This window comes from Lygodium microphyllum, chromosome 3, assembly GCF_053477565.2.
Source record: "Lygodium microphyllum isolate KBCC chromosome 3, Lygodium_microphyllum_v1.1.10, whole genome shotgun sequence".
NCBI lineage: Eukaryota > Viridiplantae > Streptophyta > Polypodiopsida > Schizaeales > Lygodiaceae > Lygodium > Lygodium microphyllum.
The window spans coordinates 30224075-30241398 of NC_141137.1; positions in this window are offsets into that span (position 1 = coordinate 30224075).

Genomic DNA, 17324 nt, shown 5'->3' on the forward strand with positions numbered 1-17324 from the left:
TTTTAGTTGCATGTTGCACTTTGCTTGCATTTCCAAAGCGGCAATCCTAAATGCATACTGCATAGGTTAAAAGGATGAAAATCTATTTAAATGCATCCTTGTCTTCCTCGCAAGAAAGAACAAGGGCATAATGCATTTAGGCAATGATTTCCTAGATATGACTCGTAGGAAATAATCATTGCCATCCATAGAAATGTTGTCCAAGTAGTTGCATTGCATGAAAGTACCATGCATATTGCATGCGATGTTAATTAGATCCTAGATTGGGTTAAATGCCGTAGGACAGATTAAGTCAATTAAATGGTCCTATGACATTCACTCTTGCATGAACTTCTTTTATCGAAGATGTTTTAGGAAAACATGTATTTCATATTAAATCATGAATTCAATGCATTGGAAAAAGGGATTATAGGTATAGTTCTTGATGTAATCCAACGTAGGTTTCTATATGAGTTAGTCCTAAATTTTCAATCATTAAAGCTTGGTTCCATTGCATCATTATAATTTTAGCGCAAGGGAAAAGAAATGACCATTGAAATCTTTTAGCTGCATAGATGGAAAAGTCTATGAATCACATATTTGTATGGGATGTTATGTTTTGCAATTATTTACATCTCTTAGGAAAAGGATTTGCATCTCTTCTAAGGAAAGGTCACCCCTAGTCACAAGACCATTAGATCGATTAGGTAATTCGCTAGCAATATTATAACTCAAACGATGGTTACCTCAATGTGCTAGGTAGAGTTAAGTACGCTAAAAATTCTGCCTAGTATCGCACTTGGGACGCCAAGTCAAGACTTTCGAACCCAAAGGTCCTACTCACATTCATGCAATGTTGGGTTAACTGGACGCCCATACAATAACGATCTAGGTTTTACCCTAGGGCAAATTGGCCAAATACTAAACTTTCATTTGGAATTAGAAATCCTAGGGCCAAACATTATCGGCCTAGCAAGGTTAGGGTTGGGTTGGGTCAAGAGGACATCCCAAACCCTACATCTTGACCAAACATATTTCTTGACCAAGGAACATCGTTTGATGGGAGAAATGATCCCACAAGTGAGATGTGACTCCTATGCAAAAAGTTGCAACGTCGCATAGCTTTATGTTTAAATCACAAGATAGATTTGTCACTCCTTGGAACAAGGTTGGTAGGTTCTAAGTACAAGTTTAATTTGCAAGAGGATGAGTAGTCATCTTAATATATTACCCTTCTATGAAGCTGAGATGCCAAGCTAGGGTAACTATGAATTACCTAGCAAGCAATTGACAAATCAAGTTAGAGCGACAAGGTTGCCATGATTTTCTGTCTTAGTTTAAGGAACTTAAGATGTTTGTTAATTTGGGTTAACAGGGTATAAACTCTAGCCCAAGGAAGGAGGGTAAACTAGCAACACAGCTTACGAAACCCTTAGGGCATCTTGCCAAGTCACAATTGATCCCGGATCGAATGCTGGATGCATTCAAAGAGAAGGATTCACACCTTAGCAGTTGGCCAATAAACGACCACTGGATTGATTGCGTTTGTATAGTTAGGAGCATTGTTTGTACTTCTTTTCTCAAAGAATTTAATGATAAAAAAATAATTAATGCTTCACTTTGAAGGCTTGGAGGGAGAGGCAGCATCAGTTATCCTGACTATCTGCCTGACCCTATCCAAGGGGGTTGTTAGCCTTGCCGGGTACGTGGACCGAATCCGCCACCACGAGAGGTTTCTCTGTGGGTGCTACTTGGAGCAGGAGGATGCTTGGGCGCTAGTGGGGGCTCTGGCCGTAAATCCCTTGCCTCCGAGTCCTACACAAGAGGTCGACGTGACTCGAGATTGGATCTCGAGGTCCGCATACTAGTCTACGGGCAATAACTTAGATTAGTAATCCTGAGGATTGCTGGATTGCCTTCGGACGGATTATGGATTAGCCTTCAGGCTCGATTATATGATGTATTCCAAAGACTAATAAATAAGATCAAATGTTGAAAATGAACTTTTTTGACATTGTTTTTCCATGTCAGTGCTAAGATTACGTGAAGGAACCGTTGAATAATTAGCTAATTAAGGAAGCTGTTCTTCCTTGTCAAACTAAATGTGGTAGGTAATTAAACAACTAAAGCAACCCTGAGGAAAGTGCGGTGGATGTGGCCATGGATCCATCCTACGGAAGGGTGGTCCCAGTCGGCCGAGAACTTTTCTCGAAGGAATTTGATAGCAAGGAACGATGACTTAGAATCTAGGAAGCTAGATCCCGATTTGTGCTATTTTAGGGGAGCAGAATGGGACTATGCCTTATGGGCAGAGAGGTTAAGCTTTCCAGCCCTCTCATTTTCCATTCTCCTTGAACCAAGTGCAGCTTCAACCCTGACGTTTCTGTGTAAAGTAGTTTGTCTCTGGGGTTCGATGCTAGCTACCGTTCTAAGAATTTGACCACTAGGAAAACCGCGATTCATGTCAGTCCTAAGTGGGAACAGCCGAAATGCTTCCGCTTTGTGGTAGACTCAGGAAGATCTAGATGGAAAACCCCATGACATTCCATGGGAGTGTCGGGTGGCTCTTTCTAGACTCTCTTTCCAATGGGCTGCTAAGACTTGTCCTGCAAGTAAATAGGTGGACACATTGCAGTTGGTATCAGAGCGAACCAACAAGGATTTAATATTTTCAAGGAAACTTACTGAGGTGAAGTAGAGCAAATGTTGCTGTTAAGAAAATTTCCTTACTTACTTATCGATGCTGACTTGCAGAGTCGCGAAGCATGGAACAAATTCTTAGTGTTCTAGGTTATGTTATGACTCCGATGCATATTTCGCATTATCGATGGAGGATCAATATGATGAATATCCTAGACCGCATCTACAATCCTTTACCCTTGTACGTGGAATGGAGATGGACGGATGATTTAGGAATTTATTACATAGCTGCCCATCGATTTGCGTACCTTCGAACCAGCTTAAAGAGAATCAAGTGGTTGGAGCACTTAAAGATCGTGAAGCTATTCATCTTTGTTGAGGCTCACGTAAACGCAACCCTACATGTCGGCGGTCAGAAGGTCAAGCAAAACAAGTATGTGTACGAGAAAGTGACCCGAATAATCCCTGGCGACAAAATTAAGGTGTTGGGACGTTATGAAAAGAACGAGTATCAAAGGAAAGGATATCCTAATCTTCCAATGACCTATAAATTCATGAAAATCCATGATCCCAACCCATACTATTACTCAGTTCCCGTAGCTGAATGTAACACAATCTTATTCTCCCCGAATTGATGTATCAGCTTGTTCCATTTTCCCAAGAATAATTGTACTCGAAAGGGCTATGCCCACATGAATGAAATAGACTTTTTTTAAATCAATGATTGTCTTGATTGTGAGTATTGATAAAGAAGTTAGGTGATTAGGCCACTTGGCTGAAAGATGAACTGGGCATGTAAAGTAGTGTGGGAAACGCTTAGCAAGTTTTTAACATAAAGTATTTCAATGCCCAGGCACAACCTCAAGTGCAGATTCTTAGTCCGACCCCTACACAAAGTATGACCGTGATTCAGGAGAAGAAGTTTCTTCTCAAGCAAATTAAGCCACCAGAATTTGATGGCAAAGGAAGGACTGTCCAAACTGATACCGAGTCGAATCCATGGAGGATTACACTCGCTCAGCAAGCGATGCTCGCCAAATTGAAGCTTACCGGCGAAGCAAGACTTTGGTGGAAGAAATGGTGCAGAGACCAAGGGATTTCGGAAGGGTTAGTTACTTGGGAGAAGCTAAAAAGAGCTGTGCGAGGAGGATATCTACCACATGCCTACCGCACACAGAAGATGAACGAGTTCTATGAGCTGAAACAGCTTGGTCTATCTCTTTGGGCTTACTATTCAAATTTTTTCTCTCTTTTGAAGTATGTGCCACAAATGGATATGACACACCAGGTGTCAAATTTTTGTGCCAGATTAAACCCACCTATAAACACGCGCCTCGAATCAATGCGCCCAACAAACCTTCAGGATGCGCTCATTCAAGATGCACCCATAATACAAGAGGTGTAGATCAGGCCAAGAAATAACAAGACTTGGTCTTACAATAATCAGGACATAGGAGTGTATAGGTCCCAGGCGAAGAGAGCACAAGGCCAAAGTCAAGAACAAAGGAAGAAAGCCAGGACCAAGACTGTCAATAATTTCGTTCCTACCCAAGGTAATGGCCGCAATCTCTGTTGCTTTCATTGCAACGAGCCCGGTCATTTCAAAAGGCAGTGTCCCAAGCTTAACGGAGGACAATGCCAAGGACCACTCCAAGGAACCATCCGTGGCCAGGGAGTCGCCACCCGGGCCAGAGGGAGAACCGCCAGTGTCGCCAACATGGAGATGTGAGATGAAAAAGACCCGACCATGGAAGCAGACTTTGAAAGGGCAATAGTCCATGCCGCTCTTCACAAGATAGGCCCAAATCGCCAATTCTCGGTGATTGAGACTCCATCAGATTATCAAGGTAAAGGCTTCATAACCTTGATTGATTGTGGCAGCATACATTCCTTTATTTCACTAGTTTGTGCAAGAAGATTAGGAATAGCCACAAAAGATGCACCTAGCTTGCTTGTGGAATTAGCAAATGGTCATGAGGTTACTTGTACCAAGCAAATTGCTAAGGTGAAATTCCTGCAGGGTGGAAAGTTGACTTTGGTTAAATTTAGGGTTATGAACCTAGGTATCCATGAGTGTTTTCTCGGAATGGATTGGCTGAAATCTAATGATGCCCACATTCACTGTGGGAAGGGCCAAGTTTCCTTTCGAAATTCTGAAAGGGAATTGGTCACAACTCAAGGAGAGGCTGGTAGGCCAAAAATTCAATTGGCCAAAGCATCTCGGATAATAAAAGGAGTTAGAAAGGGCCTACCTGTATATTTGATTAAGCTAAATAAGCTAGATTAGAATCAGGAGTCTAGTGAAGAACCTTTATGGCTAAAGGAGTACACAGACGTATTTCCTGAAGAGCTGACAGAACTTCCGCCTCAAAGGGAAGTTGATCATGAAATCAAGCTAGCACCAGGAGCTACGCCAATTGCAAAGAGACCATATAGAATGTCCATCCCGGAAGCGATTGAGCTGAAGGAGCAACTCAAGCAACTGTTAGACCAAGGCTACATCCATCCTAACAATTCACCATGGGGAGCTCCAGTGCTGTTCCAGAAGAAGAAAGATGGAACGCTTCGGTTATGTATTGATTACAGAGGGTTGAATCAATCAACCATTAAGAACAAATACCCCATTCCAAGAATAGATGAACTTCTTAACCATCTTCATGATGTGAAGATCTTCTCCAAGATTGATCTCAGGTCTGGATATTATGAGATAAGGATCAAGGAAGAAGATATCCCAAAGATGGCATTCAGCACAAGATATGGACACTTTGAATTCCTAGTCATGTCATTCGGGCTAACAAATGCTCCTTGTACCTTCAACAGGCTAATGCAGGATATTTTTAGGCTATATCTTGATGACTTCGTACTCATCTTTTTCGATGATCCCTTAGTCTACTCCAAGCAGGAAGAAGATCATGAACCCCAGCTTTGCATTGTCTTTGAGACAATGAGAGCACACAAGCTTTATGCCAAAAAGAAGAAGTGTGCATTCTTCAAGCGATAGATTGAATATCTGGGATTCATTGTATCAGCGGAAGGAATCTCAGTAGACCCGACCAAGGTTAGAGACGTCCTGGAGTGGCAAACACCAACAACTCTCAAAGAAATACATAGTTTTCTTGGATTGCCAGGATGGTATAGGGTCTTTATCAAAAACTATGCCTTGATTGCAGCGCCTCTCATGGATCTACTGAAGAAGCAAACATCAATTGTATGATCACCTGCTGAGTAATCTAGCTTTGATAAACTAAAGCAAAGTTTGGTATCAGCATCTATCCTGAAACTTTCAAACCTTAGTAAGGAATTTGAAGTGATAACTGATGCTGGCACACTTGCCTTAGGATGTGTGCTTACGCAAGAAGGTCATCCTGTAGCATACTCTTCGAGAAAACTGAAGAGCCATGAGAGGAATTATGCTACTCATGATCTGGAGCTATTAGTTGTCATCCATGCTTTCAAGCTTTGGAGACACTACTTGCTGGGTAACAAGTTTACCTTAGTAACATATCATAAAAGTCTCAAATGGATCTTTACCCAAAATGAGCTCAATATGAGGCAACGTCGATGGATTGAAGTGCTGGAGAAGTATGATTTTGAAATCAAATACCGGCCTGGAAAAGAGAATGTAGTTGCCGATGCACTCAATCGCAAGGCATTTTTGAATTCTCTAATCCTGCAAGATCCATCAATAGCTAGATCTCTAGCCACAAAGGTATCCATGCCAAACAACCCAATACTTGAGCTAGCTAAAGAAGAGGCATGCCATGATCCAACCTATCAGAAGTTGCTAAGGGAGATCCCTATGAAGGATCAAGATCCGAAGCTACAGGCAAAGTATCAAGAATTCTCCATCGATAATGGGCTTGTCTATTATAGAACAAGATTATGTATATCGGCAAGCCAATCACTCAAGCAAAAGATACTTTGGGAAGCTCATCATTCCCCTTTCTCAGGACATCCTAGCTATGCCAAGTCCCTCAATGCAGTCAGAAAGAGCTACTATTGGGAGAGGCTTAAAGGTGACGTTCTCAAATATGTCATTGAGTGTTTGTCTTGTCAACGTATTAATGCCGAACATGTCAAAATGCTAGGGAAGTTGCAACCACTTGACATTCCCCAAATGAAATGGGAATTCATCAGTATGGAATTTGTTGTTGTCCAACCCCAAGTTCAGGGAGGATACAACTCCATTATGGTTGTGGTTGATATGCTCACTAAGGTTGCACATCTTATTCCTGTTAAGAAAAACTATAAAGCCTCTAACATTGCAAGGTTATTTATCAAGGAGATATTCAAACTGCATGGGTTGCCCATAAAAATCATTAGTGATTGCATCACATTTCTAGAGGGCTATCTTCAAAGCTATTGGGACTCAACTCTGTTTGAGTACAGCTTACCATCCCCAAATCGATGGTCAAACAAAGCGAGTCAACCAAGTCATTGTGGATATGCTAAGGGCACACTGCTACCGAGAACCAAAAAGGTGGATTCAATACTTGCCACTGGTTGAGTTTGCCTACAATGCTTCTTATCAACAAAGCATTCAGATGACCCCTTTTCAAGCATTGTATGGGCACGACTGTCGAAGTCCTTTAAACTTTTCGGATCCAACCTTGACGGTTGAAGCTTCAAAGCAAATGTTGGAAGATATGGATGACCAAATGAAGTCAATAAGACAGGACATCCAAGCCGCCAAGGATAGACAGAAGGCATACGCAGATTTGAAACGTCAAGATAGAACCTTCGCTGAAGGGGATATGGTCTTCATTCGCGTACGCCCAAAGAAGAGTTCCCTATCCTTAGGTGAATGCAAGAAGCTAAGTCCAAGGTATTGTGGACCCTACAAGATTCTCAAGTGCCTAGGGCCTAATGCTTACAGACTTCAACTCCCTGAGAACCTAAAGGTTCATAATGTATTTCATATCAGCCTACTGAAGAAGTATGTACGTAATCCTAGCCATGTACTTGATGATCAAGAAGTTTTAATGCCTAGCCAATGAGTCCTTGAGCTATGGCCTGATAGGATCTTAGATGTTAGGGAGAGGCATTTGAGATTCAAAATCTTGAGAGAATATCTTGTCCAGTGGAAGGATTATCCCAAGGAGGATGCCAGTTGGATGGATAAAATTACTCTCAACCAACAATACCCCTAGTTTTTCTCGAGATGAGGACATCTCGATTCCTCTAAGGGGGAGAGAATGTAATATTTCCGCATGAAATATTAAAGAATTTTTACCACTATACGCCCCATGGAAAATTAGTGCTAAGTCATCTCCTGCAATAGAATAATGTTAGTGGCTAAGTCCTTACCCCGCACGCTCGATAATAAACCCCAATCGCGTTGAGCATAGGAGGCCGAGGCTAAAAACCCGCAAGACCACACACAAACACCCTTCACGGGAAAGGCAAGTCGATAATGGATAATAATTTTGCAAATTTTTTTATTACTAAACCCTCCCCTCAGCCGATGCATGGCAGGGGGAGAGGGAGTGTGAGAGGAATGACGTAGTGGTAGAGTGCATGGGGGAGGGAAGGAGGCATGCAAACAATCCACATGTGTGGACACCCCCCCTTCAAAGACTATAAGACTCCCCCCTTGGAGCTTGGGGAGGGGAGAGAAGGAGGAGTTTCCATCCCAGGATAACCGCACTGTGAAACATGATTTGCAATAATATGGATGCTTCTCTCTAGTCATCTTTCTAGTGCAGGGATTCAATACTCTTCACGGCCTCTCCCTCAAACCACGTGGTACTAATGCTACTTCATCAGAGATGACAACAGAAAAGCAATTGGCCACTTCTGAGACACATTAGCCTATGCTTCTTTGGACAATAGGACCTTATACCTCTCTTCCTTGGTAACGATCCGCCACACTTCAAATACACTAGCACCTTCCCTTTAACTTGGTCACCACATTTATTTCCCTTTGCATGAGATCAAACTGTAGTTGCATCCTGCTGCTTACATCAATGTGTCTTATAAAACATCGCTTCTCTTTGAGTATTCCATCCATTACTTCTTCATGCAACTGTTGATAATGATGAAGCTTGGGTGTCATCATTGCATTCCATCACCCTATAGTTTGTTTTGATTATGTTGCCATCTCCTACTCATACATGCAACCATAGGATTTATCATGATTGTGCAGCTAGCAGCCTTTTCTTAGTTGACTCGAATTACTAGGCAATAAAAAACCATCAATTCTTTCCATAGGTTAAAGGAAAACACACCTTCCTTCTCTTTTTCATGGTTACAAAACAAATGAGCACAAATATATATATATATATATATATATATATATATATATATATAAATATAATTTTGCATATGTTCACACTATTTATTACTTTGTCTAGGGGGAGGTTCACACTTATTTAAATTAGATATAGAATTTTTGAAAAACGGTAACATATTTAGTCCTCCCATTTAGCCTATAAGCATTCATGTGCAATGGCTAGCTTGGATCATAGACAAAAAAAATTTCACTTCCAACATGTTGCTTTGCCCTCAAAACTATTGAAGTGCATGGATCACTCGGGTAAGTTGCTCATAAATATATGTGTGCATCACGTGGGTTCAAAATAACATATTTTCAAAATACCATTTGTATATATTTTTTACATACAGAAGGGTGTAATATAAATGGATTATTTAATGATTGAATAAAAAAGGGTTATGTTTTATTTATAAAAATTCACAAATAAGGATATTTACAAATAAGCCTTGAACTCACTTGACATAGAGGATATACATATAGTAACTCCCCCGAGCTGGATCAAACACAAAGATAAGTTTATCTCCATTGCATGCAAGATGCATTAGAAGGCTTGAAGAAAGCATAGTAGCTCTATCCAAAGTATAAGTCCATGAATTTTGTGATTGGCCATCCCAGCTACACCGCTCTAGATAGACCAATTCTAATTGATCAAGTTCAAATATATCCGTGTTCATAAGATTCCTTACATCCTTTCCGTACCCCGCAAGAATTTGCAACATTTAAAATATCAAGGCCAAAGAATTTGTGGATACCCTTGTATCTCAAGATATAGAAGAACTTTCAAGCATCCAAGCTTTGATTTTAGGAAACCCTCAAATCATTTGCACATTCCATCTTGAATATGTGAACAAGTACCATGGCTTCCTTTAACCTATTTTTCATAGGATAATAAGGCTCCTTATAATCCATGTGTAACATCTCTTTTTCTTGGAACCTCAAGCTTCTTTGATCCATCATGTATCCTTCATTGATGCCTTGACTATTATGCAAGGTTTTATGCAACTGCTCAATGTTGAGATGACAAGCTCAACACGTGCGGACATTGATGATGGACCCCTAGCTAGATGAGTCCGCACATCTACACTTAGCACATTGGTGGTCATTATGATACTCACATGGCCACTGACTTATCACTTATTGTATTTAGTTTGTTACACCTACCTACAGCTGGCAAAGGTATAATGCCAGTCGATTAGTGTAGTTGGTTATGCACTGTTTGACTTAGAAGGCCACTTTCCTTTATGTTATATCTTATCTATACTTTGCGTACATTATTTAGTTTGTTACACCTACCTACAGCTGGCGAAAATATAATGCCAGTCGATTAGTGTAGTTGGTTATGCACTGTTTGACTTAGAAGGCCACTTTCCTTTATGTTGTATCTTATCTTTATGTTCTGGCCTCCATCTCTCTTCTTGTGTTCTTGAGTGAGTTTCCTCTTGTGTATACAGTGTGTGATTTGCACAGCAGCTCAAGAAAATTCCCCTATCACACGATTCTTGACATGGTATTAGAGTCATGCCACTAAGAGAGTCTGATTTTGAAGGCTGAAGTGAAGGAGAAGAAGCAAGACAAGCAAGTAAGCAAGGCTGAAGTGAAGGAGAAGAAGCAAGGCAAGCAAGCAAGCAACGGGTAAAAAGCTCTCCCATTCCTTCACTCTCTCTCTTGGATATGAAGAAAGGTAGAGCAAAAATCTCAGATTGCTGTGAGATTTGGTGTGTGAGAAGAGCATTGTATTTTGGGCTTCTGAGGTCGTTTTAGGCCCCGTTTTAGAGCCATAAGGTTGCGGACAGTAGTTTCAGGGTACACTGTGATTTTGGCTATATTAACCGAAAGTGGGTGCATAGATTACAGATTTTGAATTTTAAATTTTTGAGGTGTTTGCAAGAAGAAAGCATAAGGTTTATCTGCAAACAGGTTGTACATTACATGTACTATTGAGCAATCAGTGAAAAATGTTGCTTGGTGTAGTGTTGTGCACGTGTTGTAAAAGATTGCAGAAGACTAGCTTGCTGTGTTGTATCCTTGTTTGTGATAATGGCAGAGAACAGTGGAAATCCCATTATTGAGAAGCTAGATAAGAACAACTACCCTTCATGGAAGTTCCGTGTGACGAACTTTCTCATTGGAAAGGGCCTTTATGAATTTGTTCTAGGTGAAGAAAAGGAGCTAGATTTGGGTATCGCTCTGACTGCAGATGAATTAAAAGCATGGAATGTGAAATACAAAAAGATGATGCACTGGTTATCTGCAGTGTCATTGATAATATGATGTTGGGACATATCACGAATGTAGAAACTTCACATACAGCTTGGACAATTTTTGAGAACATGTTTTTAGTAAATACAAAGGTACGAAAGATTCAACTCAAGCAAGAGTTGAATGCCTTGAAGAAAGAGAAAATGTTTGTCAATGAGTATGTGTTGAAGGTGAGGAGCATTACACATGCTTTAGCACCGATTGATGTAATTCTTGATGATGATGATTTGCATTCATCCACCTTGAGTGGCCTTAACAATGAGAAGGCATGGAAATCATTTGTTACTTCAGTATATGTACCGAAGCCATTTCCAAATTTTGATGAGTTGATCTTTCTCATGATTACCAAAGAGATCAATATAAAAGGTGACTCATCTGAAAAAATGGTGAACAGGTTCAAGCATTTTACTCAAGTTTAGAAAGGGGACATGGTAGATCCTCTTCGAGAGGCCGTGGTATGGGACGTACTGGCGATAACCAGCAAAACAGGTTCAATCAGCAATTTGGTGAAATGCAAGTTTCAGGAGAACCATCCAAAACACTCTCAAACCACTTCCAAACCAATCAATCATCTCATAAAATCAACCATTCAGCTCTCAAAAACAACAAAAATCAGCCAAAAAACAAGTCATTTCAACACTCAACATGTAGGTTAGTCGCAAAAGGAAGTAGAGTTGATCGCATGTTCACTTTAGATGCTGGAATTCTTGCAATGGATAGTGCTATGTATGCTAAAGGAAAAGAAGTAGTTGCAGATATTGAAATATGGCATAAACATATTGGACATGCAAATGTACAAAGACTGCAATTAATGCAGTCGAGAGGATTGGTTATAGGGTTGCCTTCTTTTAGAGTTGCAAAATTGCATAAAGTTTGTGAAGCATGCCAGTTTGGTAAGCAGGCAAGACAACCCTTCTCGCATGACAAAGAAGTGAGTATAAAAATACTTGATGTAGTGTATATAGATGTTTGGGGGCCTACACAGAATGTATCTCTTGGTGCCAGCAAATACTTTTTCACATTTATTGATGACTGTTCAAGGAAGTTATGGGTATACTTCATGAAGGAAAAGAGTGATGTGTTTGAGCACTTCAAATCTTTTAAGGTTGCTGTTGAAACAGAAAAAGGCTTAAAAGTGAAGTGCTTGAGATCAGATGGAGGGGGAGAGTACCTCTCTAATGAGTTTACTGGCTTCTTGAGGACTCATGGGATAAAGAGGCAATTTACTTGCATGTATACCCCACAGAAAAATGGGATTGTGTAAAGAAAAAATAGGCATATTGCAAAAGTCGCACAGGCATTAATGGATGAAAAGAATATGCCCAAACATTTTTGGTCTGAGGCTGTCCATACTGCTGTCTACATTATGAACAGAAATCCCATGGCTGCAATTCATGGGATGACTCCGAAAGAATGCTTTACTGGCAAGAAGCCCGATGTATCGCACTTGAAGGTATTTGGATGTATTAAATATGTTCATGTGCTAGATGAGCTACGGAAGAAGCTTGATCCAAAGGCTGAAAAATGTATTTTTATTGGGTACTCTTTAGAGTAGAAAGGGTATCGTTGTTATAACCTTGTCTCAGGTGAGTTCAGAGTGAGCAGGGATGTTATCTTTGATGAGATGGGGCAGCTGGTATGCACCTATTGGTGATGTATTAGATAATGATAATGATCAGGACAGCTATGTACAGAAAGAAAAACAAGAATCACGGAGTCTTAGTAGACTAGAAATATCATTTGGTACTATACCTATAGTGAGCCCTTGGTCTGGGAGACTAAGGAGTACCCCACATCTTCAGGTGGATCTATAAGTGTTGCAGAAAAGGACAAAGGAAAGAAGAAAATGCTAGATGGTAATGATGCATCTACCAGTCATTTGGGATTTGATTGGAGATTCTAGTGGTTTAGAGAGTTTGGATGATGAGCTTGGTATTCCTTCAGTTAGGACAACAGGTGTACAGAGAGCTCATAGTAATGTAAAGGCTCCATTGAGTGATCTGATGGTATGCAGATCTAGTAGGGTCAGATACCCTGTTAAAAGATTTGGCTTTAAAGGTTATACAACTCATCATTATGCTTATATGGTGAAACTAGTTGAGGATGTTGAGCCCACTTGTTTTGAGGATGCTACTAGTCATGCTCGTTGGGATGCAGCAATGGATGAGGAGAAGGGTGCATTAAAAGCCAATAAAACTTGGGATTTGGTATCCTTACCTAAGGGTAAGAAAGCAGTTGGATGTAAGTGGGTTTACAAAGTCAAGCATAATGCAGATAGTTCTATTTGTAGGTATAAGGCTAGGCTCATTGCAAAAGGCTATGATCAAAAGTATGGCATAGATTATGAAGAGACATTCAGTCCAGTTACTAGGATGGCAATTGTTAGATGTGTGATTGCCTTGACAGTAGCCAAAGGTTGGAGTTTGCAACAAATGGATGTTAAGAATGCCTTCTTGCATGGTGAATTGCAAGAAGAAGTATATATGGAGCAGCTAGCACGTTATGAGGATTTAGAGCATTCCACATATGTGTGCAGGCTGAAGAAGGCACTCTATGGGCTGAAGCAAGCACCTAGAGGATGGTTTGAAAAGATTGGAGAGTATCTTGTCAATATTGGATTTTGTATTTCTGATGCTAATCACTCACTTTATGTGAGAAAGGGAGATGCAGGTTTGGTCATCATAGTCATCTATGTGGATGATTTGATTATTACATGTGACAGTGACAATGGGACTGCTAAAGTTAAGGACTTCTTGAAGAAGAAGTTTGAGATGCAAGATTTGGGTGAGCTAAGATACTTTCTTGGTATTGAGGTGATAAGATGTGATGATGGTATATGGCTATCCCAAAGGCAGTATGGCTTGGATATGTTATCCAAGTATGGTATGATAGCATGTAAGCCTCTTTCAGTACCATTGGAGCAAAATGTGAAGTTGAGTGCTAACATTGGGGATGAGATAGAAGACCCTACTATGTTTAGGAGGATAGTAGGGAGTTTGATTTACATGACTATCATAAGGCCAGACTTGAGCTATGCTATTGGCCTTGTCAGTCAGTTTATGTAGATGCCTAGAAAGCCTCATTTGGATGCAGTTAGACGTATATTGAGATATGTGAAGTCCACTTTACATTATAAAATTTTTTATGAGGCAAGTAAGAAAGTACAAGTCTTTGGATACACAAATGCAGATTGGGATGGTAGCATGTCAGATAGAAGATCTACTAGTGGATTCATGTTTTCCCTTGGTAGTGCAGCAGTTACATGGAGTAGCAAAAAGTAGCCTACAGTTGCTTTATCAAGTATAGAGGCCGAGTATAGAGGTGTTGCTATGGTAGCATGTGAGGTGGTATCATCTAAGAGGGTGCATGCTCTTAGCAACCAAGATATGGGGTGCATACCATGTCCCACCTTGACATGAGGTGAGTATTCATGTTGCAACTTACATCTATGATTCTCAACCTTCCATGGCAATACTATTTCATGCTTAGCTACATTGGCTATGGCTTCCTTGCAAACATGGTGTATTTATTGTATTTCTTTGCAAGTATGGTGTATTTCATAAATTTTGAATTATATGTCTTGTTGTGAGAACTAGTATATTACATTGGTATCAGAGCAATGGACTTTGATCCATGGGAAGAGTCATTTTCATGGAGAAATTAGTCACAGGGATAGGTAACAGGTAACTGGAGTACCAAGATTTGGTCATAGGGTTTGGTACAGTTCAAACGGTGACTAGTCAAAGTTCTCTACAACAAGTCCGGATTGATTTTGGAGGTTTCTTGAACAAGATCTTGAGGAAGATGGTGGTTCTTGGATGAAATAGCAGGTCGTGGTCAAATGAAGGCCCATTTTGAAGGTCTAGAGTCAAAACTAGGATTATATGAGTTAAATCTGTAACGTGCCTGCTCCTCAAATTGTGGGACACGTCTTAGCTGTCCATCCAGAGATATATCTAGAAGACGCCACCTGACGCTCCCAAGGAATGGCACGGGGTTTGCCAACTAGGGTCTCTCGAGTCTGCCTCGCAACGGAAGTATCCGATCGTTCCCACTAGGATCGCTCGGGTTCCTTGTAGTCGCGGGTCTTCCTAACAGACTTCTAGCATCGGTCTACAACTGCTCCACTTTGCACAGATAAAAATCGACCAAAGCAGACTCATACCACACTTGGTTCAAAGAGAATGGAAAACGAGAGGGATGCATCACTCGACCTCTTTGCCCATAGGGCATAGTCCCATTCCAGTCCCCTAGAATGGTATGAATCAGGGTTCTAACCAACATTGCCTAAGGTCATTGTCTGACTTTTCCTAACATTTCGCATGAACATTTCCTTTTAGGAAAGCTCTTGGCTAACCGAGACCACCCTGCCGTAGGATGGACCCGACGGTCACATCCACCACGCTTCCCTCGGGGGTTGTTTTAATTATCTAATTACCTACCACTTTATGTTTGACACATAAAAGTAGCTTTCTTAATTAACAGGTTCCTTTACATAATTTAGGGCACAAACACGAAGACAAGAAAAAAACAAGATCAAACACTTCCTTAACTTATCTTCAAAATAATGTTTGTGTCCCACCCATATAGGAGAATTAAGTGTCCCTTTTCTGCCTCTGCAAAAAAATCCTTTCATCTCCTGGCAATAAAAACCCGAAGGTTTTTCCTACCAAGATTTTTCCTTGTAACTAGTATCAAGGCCTCGAGATCCCATCTCGAGTCATGTGGAACTCTTGTGTAGGGTCCGGAGGCATTGGGATTTACGGCCAGATCCCCCTTTGGCACCCAAGCGTCCTCCTATGCCAAGTAATTTCCACGGAGAGACCTCTCGCGGCAAGTTTGGTCCACATTCCCGGCGTGGATTCATAACCCCTTGGTTAGGGTTTAGCGGTTCGCGGGAGTAGCTAGCACCATCCTTCCTTAACTATCCCTTTAGGAAATCATCCACAGTTGAAGCAACTAGCCTAATAACATTTACTAGGGAAAACATCCATTTTGTCCCCATGCAAATTTATCCTTACAGTTCTTGCCATGAAAATATAATCACTTGGATATTCATCCAAAGCCACAACCAATCCTTAAGTATCCTTTTGGAAACAATCTTGCTGAAACAACCAGCCTAACATCCTTTAACTAGGAAAACATCCTTTCCTAATCTAGCAAGTAGCCATTCTACTTACTAACCTCTTTTCCATCTCAAACAAGGTCAACCCTCATTAGGAACATCAATGGTAAACCATCTCAACAAGTCCCTTAAGCCACCGTTGCATTGGAACTTAGCTTATCCCTACTTAATCAATTTCAGTCTTGATATACTGCCTTCCTAGGGTTTACTCTCCCCCTTGGGATCTAGGGTTGCTCAAGGAACAACTTTAACGGTTATTTTCTAGATCTTTTTAATGATCCATGTGATTTCACCTTGACCTTCATTAATCAAGGCTACCTATTTAGGGTAAAAGATCACAACCCATGTTAAGCCCTTTAATGGCGAGCACATGCATTTACGTTTTTCATGATACGTCAGACTAGGGTCTAACTTGCCTATCTTCTCTCTAATACAATTACAAGGTTATCATACAAAACTTGAATTCAAGCACTTCAATGTACGTTAAAATTGGTGCAATCTTCCTATGCAACCTTGACACGCTTCTTGTTATTGTAACTTGTCCATCTGTTTGCTTACATGACATGTCTTAGCAGCCCATCGGAAAGAGAGTCTTGAAATCTCCACCCGGCACTCCCATGAAATGTTATGGGGTTTACGATCTAGGTCTTTCCAAGTCTGCCACGTAACGAAAGTATTCTGGCCGTTCCCACTTAGGACCGACCTGAATCAGGGTTTCCTCTAGTGGTCAAATTCCTAGAGAGTAACTAGCATCGAACCCCAAGTGAACTACTTTACGCAGAAACATCAGGATCGAAGCAGATCCATACTGCACTTGGTTCAAGGAGAATGGGAAACGAGAGGGATGAAAAGCTGGACCTCTCTGCCCATAGGGCATAGTCCCATTCTGTTTCCCTAAAATAGCATAAATCAGGGTTCTAGTAACCTCACTCAAGGTCACCGTTCCTTGCTATTCATTTCCTTCGTGAAAAATTCCTTGTTGTCGATTTCATTTGAGAAAAGTTCCCGGCCAACCGGTACCACCCATCCCTAGGACGGACCCATGGC